Source organism: Adiantum capillus-veneris, chromosome 3, assembly GCF_014529385.1.
Source record: "Adiantum capillus-veneris isolate H3 chromosome 3, ASM1452938v2, whole genome shotgun sequence".
NCBI lineage: Eukaryota > Viridiplantae > Streptophyta > Polypodiopsida > Polypodiales > Pteridaceae > Adiantum > Adiantum capillus-veneris.
This window is the reverse complement of record NC_140933.1, coordinates 177,059,498-177,075,089: the sequence shown is the minus strand read 5'-3', so window position 1 is coordinate 177,075,089 and position 15,592 is coordinate 177,059,498.

Here is a 15,592-nt window from a genome sequence, read left to right as displayed (position 1 = left end):
CAAAGTCAGTCGTCCATATGTCTCTGAGGGTTCACTTGAGCTTATTGTACTCCATTTTACTCTCTGATTTGGTCATTCTAGACCCTGTTTTCCTCCCTTTTTGCAACTTAGTTGTTTGCTTTTTGTGTCTGTTCTTCTTGTTGTTTTTCCACGGTTTAGTTTTAATAAACCGGCCAGTGACCTCGTCTTTGACACAATCCTCAACTTTGACAAGCTTTATTTATCGCGTTCTATCATTGACAAGAGGCATCGGATTATGCTTATTCCCCCTTGAATTTCTTCTTCTCTTGGACTTATACCGCTCCTGTCGACTAGGTTTTTGGTCATAAAACCTATCCTGCCTCGACCTATATTTCCTATTTGTCTCTGATGCACTTGATCTTTCATCATCAGCCTCTATCAGTTGGATTTCATCGTCCAGTGATGGAAGGTCACAGCTTAGTGAATCCGTGAATTCCTCCTCTGTTCGATTCCTATCGTTCACTATAGATATCTCATCAATGATTATTTTACACTCGGTCTCATGTGGAGGTTCTTCTTGTTCCTCGCTCTCCGATCCTGACTCGAGGATGACGCTAGCCATTTGCAAAGTTACTAGGTCGTATCCTTCTTTGTCACAAAATTTTGTAGGAGTGCATTCGTTAACACATACGTCCAAGGTTGACAATATTTGAGTCCACCTGAAAGGCTCAAATAAATGTTCCGGGAAAGGTTCTGGGAAATAAGCTTCGTCTTCTACGGATCTTTCCAAAATGCATTCCTCCTTGATTATCTCTCTACAATCAGTTGCTCCACACATCCAGACATGCGCTTTCGTTTGCATCCATGCAGCTATTTCTTTTTCATTTACAGTGGTTGAATTAAATTCTTGCAATGGTGTTTTTGCAACGTCTCTATAGATGTGATCCTTCGTGTTGATTTTCGGTATTATCTCTTCGTGCCTTAGGTACATTTGGTCGTAACCCCAATCTTGTATCATTTTGAGTTGACGCATAAATGGTCGTCCCAAAAAAATGTCAAAGTTGTTCGTTTTCCCGAAATCCACCATAGCAAAGGTGTACTCATAGTTAATTCCACACGAAGTTACAACTATTTGGTCCAGGATTCCCAATGGTTTCTCTACATACCCATCTGCGAGTTGCAGTTTCATCCTCGTTTTCGTGAGCTGGACGGCCCCATTTCTCCCAGATTTTCTTTGTAGCAATCGCCACTCCCGCTGCACTGTCTAGGATAGCTATCGTTTTTATATCCTGATATTCCACAGGTAAGGTTGTATTACCCTCCTCACCTTCACAGTAATCTCCGACCTTGTTTATGGGTAGTGGTTGGGCTTTGGATTGACTTTCCCATTTGTTTTCTTCTCCCGTAGGGTTTGTCAGAAGAGGAACATTTACTCCCTTGTGCTCCAAATGTTTCCCCATGTCTTCCCATAAGTGTGGGCTGACTCTCAAGAGTTCGAACAGAGTGATTGTGCATGTTATAGGTGTCGACAGCATCTCTTGAAGAATTTTTGAGTCAACCATATGCGGAATAGTTCTCATCTGGGACGGAACTAACCTTATATCCGATTCTGCCTCATGTTCACCTATAAATGAAGGCAGGGTTTTCAAGGATTGGGCTTTGCTCTCCACCGAAACCTCCGTTTCCGCATCTCCATACAATGATTGTATATCGGCTGGATAAAATCCGTTATCCAGGTTAATCTCAGGAATTGAAGCAGAATGTAATGTCGTGCTCCCGTTCTTTCTGTTTCTAATGGTTTCCCATAACTGTTGTGGCCATTATTCCTTAACTTCTGGAATTGGCATTATCGTCATTGACTTAGCGTCATCAGTCGTGTTTGGCACCACTTGATGATCCAGTGACAATATCGTTTTAGGCCTGGGTTCATTTACTTGTTTTGGTTCATCGATTTTTAGTTTTCTCGCTCTTTGTGAATCAACACTTCTTGTTCTGGGGTTCTAGCCATCTTAGGTTCCATCAACGCTTGGGCTGTTTCAATGAGGTGTTTGCACATTTCCAAACGCTCCCTTTCCACTTCTGGTTGAGGATAAGTTAACCATCCTTGCTATAAAGTTTGGTTTGTTTTTAGCCTTGCTTCGTACGCTTGTAATAGAGCATCTAACGGCTCTAGCTAGCACTTTGTCAACCAAGATTGATCCCCCTGAGGACGCTTTCCTCGGCTTGTTGTTAATCTCGGTAGTTCTACTCTCTCTCTCTCTCGTTTGATTTGCTCCTTCGTTTCATGCAATTCGTTTTGCATGGCAATTTGGCTATTCAATCTTCTTGTTTTTATCCTGTCTTGTTTCACCTTCCAGGATTTTCACTGGGTCCTTACGGATAAACTCTCATTTTCTGTGGGTATTGGCAACTCGACCTTTTCCTCCAAAGGCTCGTTTTTCCTCAAGTCCTTGGCTTGGGCTCTGCTTATCATTGATCTGGATCAAGGGGTCGGTTTCCAATCCACTGTTTGCACTTGGTATCACCCCCACAATATCCATAGTCGCTTTTCCCTTGCTGTCCGGATTTTTTGGGCAATCTGACAATATGTGATTCACACCACATCCGTCACAAAACCAAAAAATTTTCACTCTTTCGCCTTTGAAAGGGCAATTACGTTCCCAATGATCCGTACTTCCACAGCTATAGCACTGTCCAATTGGTGGTTGATTTTGAGGAGATGGTCTCATAGGTTGTCATGCTCTATTAGGATATCCTCGTGGTTTGTAATTCTGGTTCGCAATGAACATTAACGTTCTTTCGTCTACCAAATATTGATCTCTCTATGGTTGTGCTACATACGTTGGTGGTGCCATACCCTCACTATTTCCCCACGATTGATAGGCTTCGTCTGCGTACATTTGTGATTCAGGTTCTGTTGTGTAAGGCTCATTTGGTTCTTCATAATAAGAAACTTGAAGTGTACTATTTGTTCCTGGTGATGATTCACAAGGTTGAGCATACCTAATCATGGCGCTATTCTCCTGTGGTAATGGAGGTTGTTGACCCAACACAAGTTGAGGTCTGTCTGCTCCTGCTACCAGATTCATATTTGGTCCAACTTGATATCTCAAAGGAGGTGGGTGGGATGGTCCTTTTGGAGGCCCATATGGTCTTTCCCTCACATAGTTTTTGTTATAGAAACACTCTGCCGTGCTATGATTCGTCCATTTCTGTTCTATGGCGCACCATTTCAGTACTCGTCCATTCGCAACTGGTGCTTTCGACTGTTGTGGGCACCACGGCATTGGATGATCCCCACCACATATGTCACACTTCCTCGTCTGAGACTGTCTCGGCACCGGATTTGATCTCATATGTTGCTGCATTCTCTTCGTTACCTCCTCTATCAATTGATCAGTTGTCGGCATCAAGGACGCCTAGGCATCTTTCTTGGTAGAGGATACACTTTTAATCGATGAAGAGCCACTGGTTACTGAATCAGTATCCTTTGAAACTTCCCCATATGCTTTGCAGTTATCGACAAGATATAACGCTTCCATTGTAACCTGTTGAAACGTGCTACAGGCTTTCAAGTGAAGGTCCTTTTTCAAGGTTTTGTTCCTAAGTCCTTCAACGAAGAGCACAGACAATATCTAGTCCTGCGGTAATTCCCTCCTCGGGCACCTCTCAATGTATTGCTTGAATCTCAAGGTTGCTTCCTTCACTTTTTCATTCTCCCTTTGTTTAAAAGCGTATATTTGCGATACAATATTATGCTTTATACCCCGTTTTGAGAATTCTTTCGCGAACTGACACAATACATGTTCAATATTTGGACAAGTTTCAGGGTTTAAAGGTTGAAACCATGTTAAGGCCATCCCTTCCAAGGTCATCCCGAATCCCTCGTATTGAGTGTGGAAATCAGTGATTTGTTCTGCTCTTAAGACTTGCTTGAAGAGCGATACATGGGCATATGGATCCCCCGATCCGCTATACTTCTTCTGCATGCACTTCGCTACTTGGGATGGCCTGATCCGTCTATGGTCTGCGGTCAATCTCATTGCTCCCGTGTCTTGACTTAATCGTTCTCGTGCATCATGGAGGTCGTAGGTTGCTCTCGTTGGCTCTCCCGCCCCAAATCTACTACTAGGCGGCAAATGTGATGGGGTGGTTGCAAATGTCGGACCTACAGCCGTATGTGTAGAGATAGGAACTGCATTACCTTGATTCCTGGTCATTGATTCTCTGGAATGTAACGTTCCCATGGGGCTTGGCATTGAATAATGAGGTCGACTGAAAGAATCAGCTACATGAGTCCTCCCTCCACCTGTGGTCAATGGTTCTGGCATGATAGTTGTAGGTGCTGGTCTGGTGAGCTTGGAGTGACATAGTACTGATGAACTGGTCCCCCAAAGTACGTATATCCTTCCAATTCTTTTTTATCGATTGCTCCATATCGTCTTCCATACTTGTCGTATGCTGCAATTTTCGTTTCTGCTCCCTCTGCGTAGGTGAAGACATAAAGTCTTTTCCGCTCAGTCATCTCCTCGACGTAGGGTTCCTCGCATCTATAATAGAGATCTTGCTCTCCATTATTATACTTGTATAACCCCAAGTAGACATTATCCGTGTTGATTCTCAACGTTTCATTTTCTCGCCTTAATCTCGCATTAGGTAAGCTCATTGTTGGTGCCTTTTCCTCATGTTCCTCGTCTATTTTGTCTTTTGTGCCCATCAATCCCCACTTGTCTACAATGTTAGGATTCAGTACTACCAAGTACATGATACCCTCGTCATCTAGGTACCTATCACCACTATAGCTCGCAGGCACTAAGTCCCTGAACTCACTTGATCTATCTTCTATTTTCACACAGTAGCGGTCCATACCATCTTTGTATATCTTCGCACCTTGCTTGTTGTCATATTGATACTTGATGAACAATAGCTTTAGTGTGGCCGAGGGGTCTGATGGTCCTGATGCCATGTTTTCTCTTCCATTTAGTTTTAATTGTCCCAAGTGTTCTATGAAATACTCGAAAGATCTCTCTGAAGAAGTGTCGGAGATGCCTTCTTCAAGGATCGGCTCTAATGGTCGCACTATCCCTTGGTTTACACTCTCCTCCATTGATGCAACACTCGTTTGATCCGCTAAATTTAGGTGTCTGGTGTTGATTTGTTTCCCCGATCTCAAAAACATGAAGAAAGTGGGATTTACTGACGAAATCCAAACCTCTTACCTAGAGATGGAAAGATCTTCCAATTCCTACGACTGCATGGACTGTTACTTGACTAGTCTTTGCAAATGAATACATTGGATGGCTATGAGATCACTGTATCATTCCAATTGTCAGAAGATTCAACACTTCAAAATGATCTCAACACAATTTTGCTTATAGATTATTAACAGTATGTCCAATTTGAGTTTTGACAACCCCTGGTATCTTAAATAGTCTAGGTCTATGAGCAGGCCAAAATTGAGCTAAATCTGGGCCAGTGGTACACCGATCACGATCGTACTTCTGAGCCCAAATCAGATGAAACTTCATGAGCTTGTTCACTAGGATATTTTAAGACTACCTGCCAGACACTTTTGTATTTGGACCCAAAAAAGTCAAGTTTTTACCATTTCTTGGTTGGAAGTACCTGTTTTCCCAAATTTATCAGTTTGGCTAGATTTTGATGTTTGATTTGGGATTTGAGAGATACCTAGGGTTGTCCTGTGTAGAGGCTATCCCTCTCTATGGTTCCTTCCCAGTTTTGATGTGTTTTGGTCTATTGAAAGTCAATTTCTAAGCCAGTTTAGCAATTTTTGGCTTGGATCTGTATTCAGATGGTTTGATAGGTATTTTGAGGTTTCTGGCTCTAGGTCCTTTAGACTTTTATGTTTGTATACACCTGGGAATCCCACATATGAAATCTAGGTCCAAATCTGGCACTTAGGTACACCGTCGCGATAGTACTTATGAGCCCAATTCAGACCAAATTTTGCATGCTTGTAGACACTGATGTTTTAAGGCTATCCCCAAAGTCTTTTTGCATTTGGATCCCCAAAAGCCAAGATTTTGCATTTTCTGGGTCTGTCAGGCTAGTTTTATCCAAGTGGCCCGATTTCCTTGATTTTTGATGTTTTTGGGTGTGGTTGCTTTAGACAAAGTTGTTTAGAATATTATCAAGAAGGCACATGTTCAAATCTTGTACAAATTTGACACTGAGGTACACCGATCGCGATCGTAGTACCTGGGCCAAATCTGATGAAATTTTGTATGCTCCCTCTGACAAGTGTTTCCTAGTGTTTTGTGCTACCACTTTGTGATTTGAATCAATATTCATCCTGTTTGGTCAGATTTTTAAAATTTTAGAGTCTTATGGCTTTTTTGGCCAAAGTTATGGTTTTCTGGTTTCTCGGCTCTGACTTTTGTCCCAAATCTCACTAGAATGTGATTTGCTTATCCTACTCCTAAGTACAGAGCTGAAAAACATAAGGAAATGAATCAAACAAAACAAACATGACGGATTCGGGTGAGATTTCAGTACTCAATCAAATTACAGAAATTGAAGAGCAAAAATGCTTTAACACACTCACTCACAGCTCCCTATATCTCCTAAGAGAGGATCTAGCCGGTCCACTGGCTCTAGACTCCACTAAGCTCTAAACCTTTGCCTGACAGCCTAACTGAGGTGTAAAATGGATTTGTGGATTGATCTTTTTTAAGGAGTCTAACTGCACACTCGGTCACTCATCACCTAAGGTGCATTCCCCGGCAGCGGCGCCAATGTTTGCGGGTCGCTGCGATAGACGTCCCTAGCATAGCTCTCAAGCATCAACATATTTATCAATACAGGGGAAGCGACTCGGATGAGGCATGGAAACTCACTAGGGTGTCAGTCCTAATGAAGTGAACTCAAAGAGATGCAACTACTAACTCTACAAGTAAATCAAACGCATTACCACCAGGTAATCTGCCTATGTCCTCCTACACGGTTCTTCAGTCATCACGCCCGTTTACCATGAAAATCATATCGAAATCGCACGAAACTTGAAGGGGAGCTACAGGGGATTATCAGGAACATGCCATATCACTATCACAGCATTCTGAAGAGGTACAACGATCGCGATCGTTCGTCCCAAAGTTAGCAAAAACAGCGAACAGGTGATCCCTATGGGTCGTTTTAGGGTCCCTAAAGCCCCTCCTAGGGTCAAAAAAACATAAAACATGCATATAGACACTCAAAACAGCGATTTAAGGCTTCAAACTCATAGTTGAAAACCTACACGGAATCTTGAATGATTACACTTGAATGAAAGAGCAAGATGAGAGGTACACAATGCAATAATCAAATCTAAATTTGGATTACCGTAGCCGCAATGGCGAATATTACAAGTTTGAACGAGAAGGAGCTCTCAAACGTACTCTGTCTTCTCAGTTCTCCATTCAAAAGATTATCCAAAACTTACAAAAATTGACCTTTATAGATTAGGTCTCTACAAAATGGCTTGTCTGGCCATAAGCTCCCTGTTAAGTATGGAGCTTGATTTACCCCTTGTAATTTTCTGTGGTAAAAGCGCACATTTGTAAGGCCCCCATTATGAGGAGAAGCCATCGTGCGGGAAGGAAAATCACTCACTGGAAACCAAAATTTTCACAGTCAAAATTCAGGGGAAACTTTAGGGTGGAAATAATAAAGAATAAATCCGATGTATTTTCCATATTTCAAAGGTGGAAAGCCTTTGTGGAGAATGAAACAGGTACCAAGGTTAAATGCCTCAGATCCGACAATGGAGGTGAATATTGCAGCCAAGCTTTTGAAAGATTTTGTGCTAGCAATGGCATTCGGAGGCAAAGAACACCCCAAGCACACCTCAGCACAATGGTATTTCGTAAAGGATGAACAGGACAATCATGGAGCAAGCACGAAGCATGCGGCTACATGCAGGCCTACCGCTTGAGCTTTGGGCGGAAGCTGTAGGTACGTCTGTGTACTTAATCAATCGGTCACCCTCAACGGCATTGGATGGGGGATTTACAGAAGAGGCATGGACAGGTAAACCGGTGAATTATGCAGTTTCTCAAAGTGTTTGGGTGTGAGGCTTTCATGCACATAGATAGAAGCCTAAGATCAAAGCTAGATGCAAAGTCCAGAAAGTGTTTCTTCATTGGCTATGGAGAAGGTGACTTTGGGTATCGCCTATGGAATCCTGAAGATGGTAAAATCTTAAGGAGTAGGGATGTAATTTTTAACGAAAAAAATATGTACAAAGATTACTTGGAAAGAAAACAAACAAAAGAAACAGGTGATGAGTACATGGAGCTTGAGGACAGTGACTACTCAAGGACTGCAAACGGTGACAATGTGCAACAACGTCAACCAAATGAGGAGCCTCAACCTATTCCCCGAAGATCTACAAGATCAAGTAGACCTCCAGAAAAGTTTGTGCCTTCCTTCAACCATCTCTTGATCTCAGATTTTGGAGAGCCAGAATCATACGAAGAAGCTATGCAACATGAATCCAAAGAAGAATGGACGAAGAGCATGCAATAGGAGATGGACTCACTACATCGCAACCAAACATGGAAGTTGGTTGAGTTGCCTAAAGGTAAGCGGGAATTAAAAAACAAATGGGTTTACAAGGTGAAGGAAGAAGAAGGTGGGAAGAAAAGGTACAAGTCTAGTCTTGTGGTAAAAGGTTTTTCTCAAAAGAAAGGTATTGACTTCAATGAAATATTTTCTCCTGTTGTAAAACTGAACTCAATTAGGCTTGTCCTAAGCCTTGTGGCTGCTCATGATCTAAATCTCGAGCAAATGGATGTAAATACGGCATTCCCTCACGGTGACTTAGAGGAGGAAATCTACATGCTTCAACTAAAGGGGAATGAAGTAAAAGGTCAGGAGAAAATGGTTTGCAGATTAAAGAAGAGCTTGTATGGTTTAAAGCAAGCATCAAGACAATGGTACTTGAAGTTTGATCGATGGATGTTGGATCATGGATTCACAAGATGCAACTCGGATCACTGCATCTACACGAAGAATTTGGGAGATGGGAAATTTATCATCCTAATGTTGTATGTTGATGACATGTTGATTGCACGTGCTAACATACAGGACATCAAAGACCTAAAAGAGGAACTGTCTAAATCTTTTTCAATGAAAGATTTAGGTGCTGCAAAGAGGATACTTGGTATGAAAATATCAAGGGACAGGACGAAGAAGACAATAAAGCTATCTCAAGAAGATTACGTCAAGAAGGTACTAGAAAGGTTTGCAATGAAAAATGCAAAACCAGTTTCTACACCTTTGGCTGGTCACTTTAAACTAGCAAAGGATATGTGTCCAAAGACACAAGAGGAGATAGCCTATGTGTCTAAAGTTCCATATGCTGCAGCGGTAGGTTCTCTAATGTATGCTATGGTCTGGACAAGGCCATACATTGCACATGCAGTGGGAGTTGTGAGTAGGTTCATGGACAACCCAGGTAAAGAGCATTGGCAAGCTGTGAAGTGGATACTTAGGTATCTAAAAGGGATAACAACAAATGCTTTGTATTTTGGAGGAGCTGATATTTTTCTAGAAGGGTATGCTGATGCAAATATGGTAGGTGACAAAGATACTCGAAGGAGCACTACTGGCTATGTCTTCACGGTTGGAGGCACAGCGGTAAGCTGGGCTTCAAAGCTGTAGAAAGTGGTCTCACTTTCTACCACGGAAGCAGAGTATGTAGCAATGACGGAGGCAAGCAAAGAAATTCTGTGGCTTCACAGATTCTTAGAAGAGCTTGGATTCAAACAAGACAATTGTGTCTTGTACAGTGATAGCCAAAGCGCTATCCATCTTGCAAAGAACTTAACCTTTCATTCAAGGACAAAGCACATTGAGGTGAGATATCACTTCATACGCACTCTTTTGGAAGAGGGACAACTAAATCTAGGAAAGGTGCATACAAGTGAAAATCCTGCAGACATGTTTACAAAGGTGGTCAACAAGGAGAAGTTGAGCTTTTTCTCATCTTCAATCGGCATTCAAGGATAAGAAGCTAGGATGGAAAGCAGTCACAAGTTTGGTTTGGAGATCAGTCTCCAAGTGGGAGATTGTTAAGTATGGAGCCTGATTTACCCCTTGTAATTTTCTGTGGTAAAAGCGCACATTTGTAAGGCCCCCATTATGAGGAGAAGCCATCGTGCGGGAAGGAAAATCACTCACTGGAAACCAAAATTTTCACAGTCAAAATTCAGGGGCCGCACGGAGGGAAAGTGGTCGGAAAACGATCCGCCGGTTGGCCAGTGGCCGGTGGCCGGTGGTCGGAAGTCAATGGCCGGTGGCCGGTGGCCGAATTCAAAAGTGGATTTGTCTACACAAAGGCGGCCACACATGGGCAGATTGGAGGGTCAGATTTGGACTTATTCACACAAGGGCGGCTACACATGGCTGCCTCTCATAAGAGAGGGCAACCCTTTTGCCCTATAAAAGGAGGCCATTTCTACACACATTTTATAGTGTGAAGTTGATGCAACAAGGTGGGTGTGAGGTGGTGAGAGTGAAGCAAGGCGGGAGCTCTATTAAGGGTTAATCCCTTTGTAAATTACTTCTTGTTTTGAAGTACTAAAGCCATTGAGTGGCTGCTTTCCCGTGGATGTAGCCCACATTGGGTGAACCACGTATATCATGTGTACTCTCTCTCTCTCTCTCTCTACTCTATAATCTCGTGTATGTAAACCTGTCTCTCTCCATTAAGTAATCTACTCAATTATCTATTTAGCTACGTCTTATTTCCTAACACTCCCAAACTTCTAACTGGCACTCTAATATATTTCTCCCATAAGAGTAATCATACATCCTTTGACAATTTTGTGGCTTAGAGATGCTTCTTTACAAAATAATTTTACAGCGGTTTCTCAAAAAAATATGATCCTTCTGGCAATGGCCACTTGTTGCTTCGTCCGCCAACAATTGGCACGCCAGTTTGGGAAACTGAAGGGCTTACAATTATGCATGCACGGCATGCTAACCGGGTGGCATGAATTCCACCAATTCATGGATTACGCTTCCGCTATCACACTCGAAACTCTGTGAAGGACAGACTAAGTGATGGATTGTTTACCGTGTTTTTTGATTGCTGTCAACCCAACATCACTAAAAAGAACCAAAAATTTGGACTTGATTCCCAGGCACAGTGCCAATGACAAGTCATCCTCATACAATCACGACCCCTACAAGGTAGGTGGGTCGGAATGAGTTTTATGTTTTTCTATTCCCTCTCTCGATGAGAGAGTCATACAAGAAAATTGTGGACTGCTTATACGATAAGCTGCAAGTCAGGCATAAGATACGTCAGGGCACTCAGCTTGGGTATACACTCTACAACCTTAAGGAAAGTTCCTCAGCCCAACATGCTCTTCTTCTCTCTCTCTCTCTCTCTTTAAGGGAATAATTAAAATATTATAACAAGCTTTTGATACATGTTTTGCTGGTGAGTCAGTCTGAGACAAGGTACTCTAACTCTCAGCTAGAAATTGGGCAAGATGCCATCTAAATTAGTGTTCGTCAGTTCCTCGATTGAACACTAATTGCCACAAGGGCTATGCACAACACACACTGGCTAAGAGTCAGTGTCATATCTCGAGTAAGACCCAGCTATGGGTATTCCTTGGGAGATTTTTCTCCAGCTCGAACAGATCTACCCAGGGGAGTACACATCGAAGTTAATGGACAAGCAAGAGTATTGCCATTACTGATGTTTAGGGTGTCATTTTTGCACTACATGTTTTGGGTGCGACACTCAAGTTGAGTTTTTGATAATCTTCAACTCACAGCAACTAATCTCTACAAGGAAGTATAGATGTAGCAATCAGTTACGACAACATGGCTATCCATAAAGATCTAGGACGTTCCCTTGTGTGGATTCCGTGCTCTCTCTATAGCACTACGGAGTGTCTATGGACATATTGTTTAGGGTATGACCCGGAGGGTGACTGCTAAATCATCCCATAAGCATTGAGGATCACAGTTTGATCTCTCCTACTTATAATTTCAAGGAAAGAATTTCACAATCTACCACACGGTAGCGGACGAATTCAACTTTTCGAGTTGATTCCAATCATCATGTACACGGTTAACTATGTTGGTTACCGTATCTACTAGTTGAGCAGTTTCTACAAAGAGTCTGACCAAGGGGTTTGACTACGTAGATTCTAATCCAAGGGCTTGAATTGCAAAGGCAACACCTAGGGTTCCCAGTGAAAGGCTGCTTGTTTCTTCGGGTAGGGGACATGCTCCTCTCCATTTGAATATGGGTAAGTGAACATTACGTTCAAATCTCCAGGTACGGATCTATTGATTTGGTAATATTCTATTTTTAGTATGCTTTGCCTGGTTTTTCAAGACGTATAAGTACGCTTGAATGTTATAGGGCCATGCCAAGGGCATGTCGAAACAAGTATGTTGGGCTAAAGTGTCCAAAGTACATTACGCTATTATGAATCCACTTGTAGGATTCGAATTGGCACATGTTGTCACATGGGATACAACATGGTCTAGGAACTCAAGGAGTTCGGTTTAGCCAGTGTGGAGCGAGGAATGAGGGTCCCTCTCACTCTCGTCGTAGAGTGTTCAGAGTTATCTCCACACACAAGTACATCTTGTACTTGACGGATGTTCTTTTTATACATCCTCACACGAGACATATTCCACATGTGGAGAATATGAGTCTCTGGACTGACACTAGCACCATTATTTCAATTCTGTATCACGACAAAGTCCCTAGGTTCTGGTCACATCTATTTTCTAGACCATTTTAGCACGACCTATCAGGAGCAATTTCGTGGCCAAAAATTGTCGGATACTTAGAATGACTTGTTAAGTTACAAGTACTGCTAAACAACATTACAGATGGTTGTTTATACATATAGCATGGATATAAGTTGTTAATGAAAAAGTTTCATTGTTTGTACCTAGAAGTGATCAATGTTTCAAGTTCTATTGTGATTCAGATGTTTCAGCAAGGCTTGCAAAAGATTGCAACTAAAAGTATTTAGTTTCGTTTCAGAACTATTTACATTCCTTTTAATGCGTGCTAGGCGCATCACATTTGCCATAAGTATTGGCAAGGATCATTATGGATATACAAGTTCGGGTTAGTTTTTGCTAAATGCATGCACACTAGGTGTTATAGGCCCTAGTGTTTAGCAAAGGCTGATTTTTAACGGCATGCATATTTCTCAAGTTGTTGCTTATGAAGCATTTTTCACTCTATGTGCACTATCTCTATGAGATTACTTTTCAGTCTACTAATCACCAACAAAGGTCATGGCTCGGTTTGGGTGTTTAGGGATTTTTCAAGTTTACCACGATGGTTATTCCGAACATTGTTGATTCCTCAACAACGTTATACGCTACTATGACTCCCCGTTTACTAGTCATCCGGGAAGACTGTCTGTAAACCCAGGGGGAAACACACCTCAGTACTCAGTACTGTCAGTATCCAAGGGGATTAATGGATTACAAAGTGTAATCTTGGGCTAAAGGATATGCAAAGTGCGTACATTAGGATCAAGCAGTCAACTTCATAAGTATTTATTGCTCTTTTTGGAGTTTACTTACTATCAGTTAACGCATGTTGCGACTAGCTAGTCTCTTCATGTATAACTCAGGTTCTCAACCTTAAACACTCGTTAGGGTACTCTTTTTGGTACACCTGTGTTGTGATAAACTCGTTTACCATGCTCATGAGCGTTCTAATTGGAGTCTACACACTATGTTTGGATAGGCACCGGTACCATCTAATGGTTACAAATGGACAACAATGTAGAAAATCAAGATGTTACTCTTGGTTTCATTGAACCTCCTACTAAACCGGGTTCCGCTCAAATGAATCGTTGGATCCATGTGGGATGTTATGGTAGAAAAAATTGGTGTTCTTATGAAGATACCATCACTTATGTTTTTGCGAACGAAAATGATTCTCCAAGGGGGAAGTAATGTCAGTATAAGGGTAGGACCAGTCCGGGCCAAGGGCCAAGATGGACATGCAGTCAAGGGGGTCCCTATATTTAGAAGGCCAGGGGCCTATATAGGACATGGCTGGGTGGAGATTAGTAGGTCAGTTCCCCTGTCCTTTCACTGGCAGCTTCGAGCAACTTAGCCAAGTGGGTTGGCTTCTAGCAATAGCTCGTGGGCCTTCCATGTCCTCATCCTTGGTAGAGGGCAGAAACTAAGGTTATCTCTAATCTCTTTAGGCGCCTCTACCAGATGGATTAGATACTGTGGATACTTTGTCAGTCATGCCTTTCTCCACCTGGGCTGAGAGTCCACTATCAGCTTGACTCCTTCAGCCTTGGAGTTGTCTGCTTTGTACAATGGCATTGTTGGCTCCTCTCTGATCCGCTTGTTGATCGTGGCAGCTTCATATTTCAGCATAGGATATGGGAGAGAGGGTTATAGCCATTCACGCCGAAGGTTGCTGGCATCTATCTTCTGAATAGTCATTGATTTAAAGACCCTCTGCTCCCATTCAAGGCTTCTTTGGTTGTGTCTCTAACTGCCGCTTCTATGGCCTTTTACAACTTCTCTTCTTCTTCTTGGGTCAGATCTTGTGGCTCTTGTGAGGGTCCTACAAGGATTTCCTCTTGCATGGTGGTGTCCACTGGATCTGCCACATTCTCTATATCTATTCCCTCCATGGCTGATGGTCTAGTGCTAAACTGCTGCTCTTTGGTTTGCTGCTGGCCTCCCAGCTCTTCTATCTATTTTTTTCGTGTTTTCTTTTCTTCTTCCGCTTGCTCTCCTATGTTTACAAGGAGGTCGTTCAAAGATCGGCATTTATCTTTTTCGCCTCCTCGAGCTTTCTCTTGATGGCTTCTAGCTCATTCTTTGTGGCCTAATTTTCTTCTTCTAGGTGGTTTTGCATGACCAATGACCCCTCAACCAGCATCAACCTTTGTCTTTTCTCTAATGTCAACTACTTTTGGAGCTCCTTCATTTGTTCTTCATATAAATTAGTCTTTGAACTAGTGTGAGTCGAGCTAGTAGCTCTGACTCTGGCAGGAGATGTGTGTAGTCGTTGGATGGTTTGATCTTTTACTTTCATCTGGTCTTTTAGCTTGATGACCTCATCCTGGCTCGCTTCATGCTCTATCTTTGCCTTCTCTTTGGCATTCCTCAGGGCTTCCACCTACTTGGATTCTTCAGCAAGTCTCAGGGTTAGGTTGTCCCTTTCCCTCTCTGCATCTGTTAGGGACTTGCTGATTTTTTTGTATTCTTCTTCAGTTCTTTGAAGTCTTTGATCTACTGCATGATTTTCTCATTCCATCTCCTGGCATCTTTGTAATGCCGTGGACAGGCTGGCTTGAAACTCTGATTCTTTCTCTATATGCTCTTGGCTTCGTCTTTGTATTGTGTCTACTTTAGCCTTGATCTGAACTTCAGTGGTTTTGAGATTAGCAATCTCACTTTCTATGGCGATTGATTTTGCCCTAAGCCCGGTTAGCTTGTGCATCACCACATCCCAGCCATTGGTAGGTGGCTATAGGTCCACTCTATCAGTGGCCACCTCTTTTAGTTCCACTAACCACATGCTCTGTATCTGTTCTTTGGGCCTTGTGCTTGCCAACTCAAAGGCCACAGTGGTTGCCTCTTCTCTTGAGTAACCCGCAGCTAG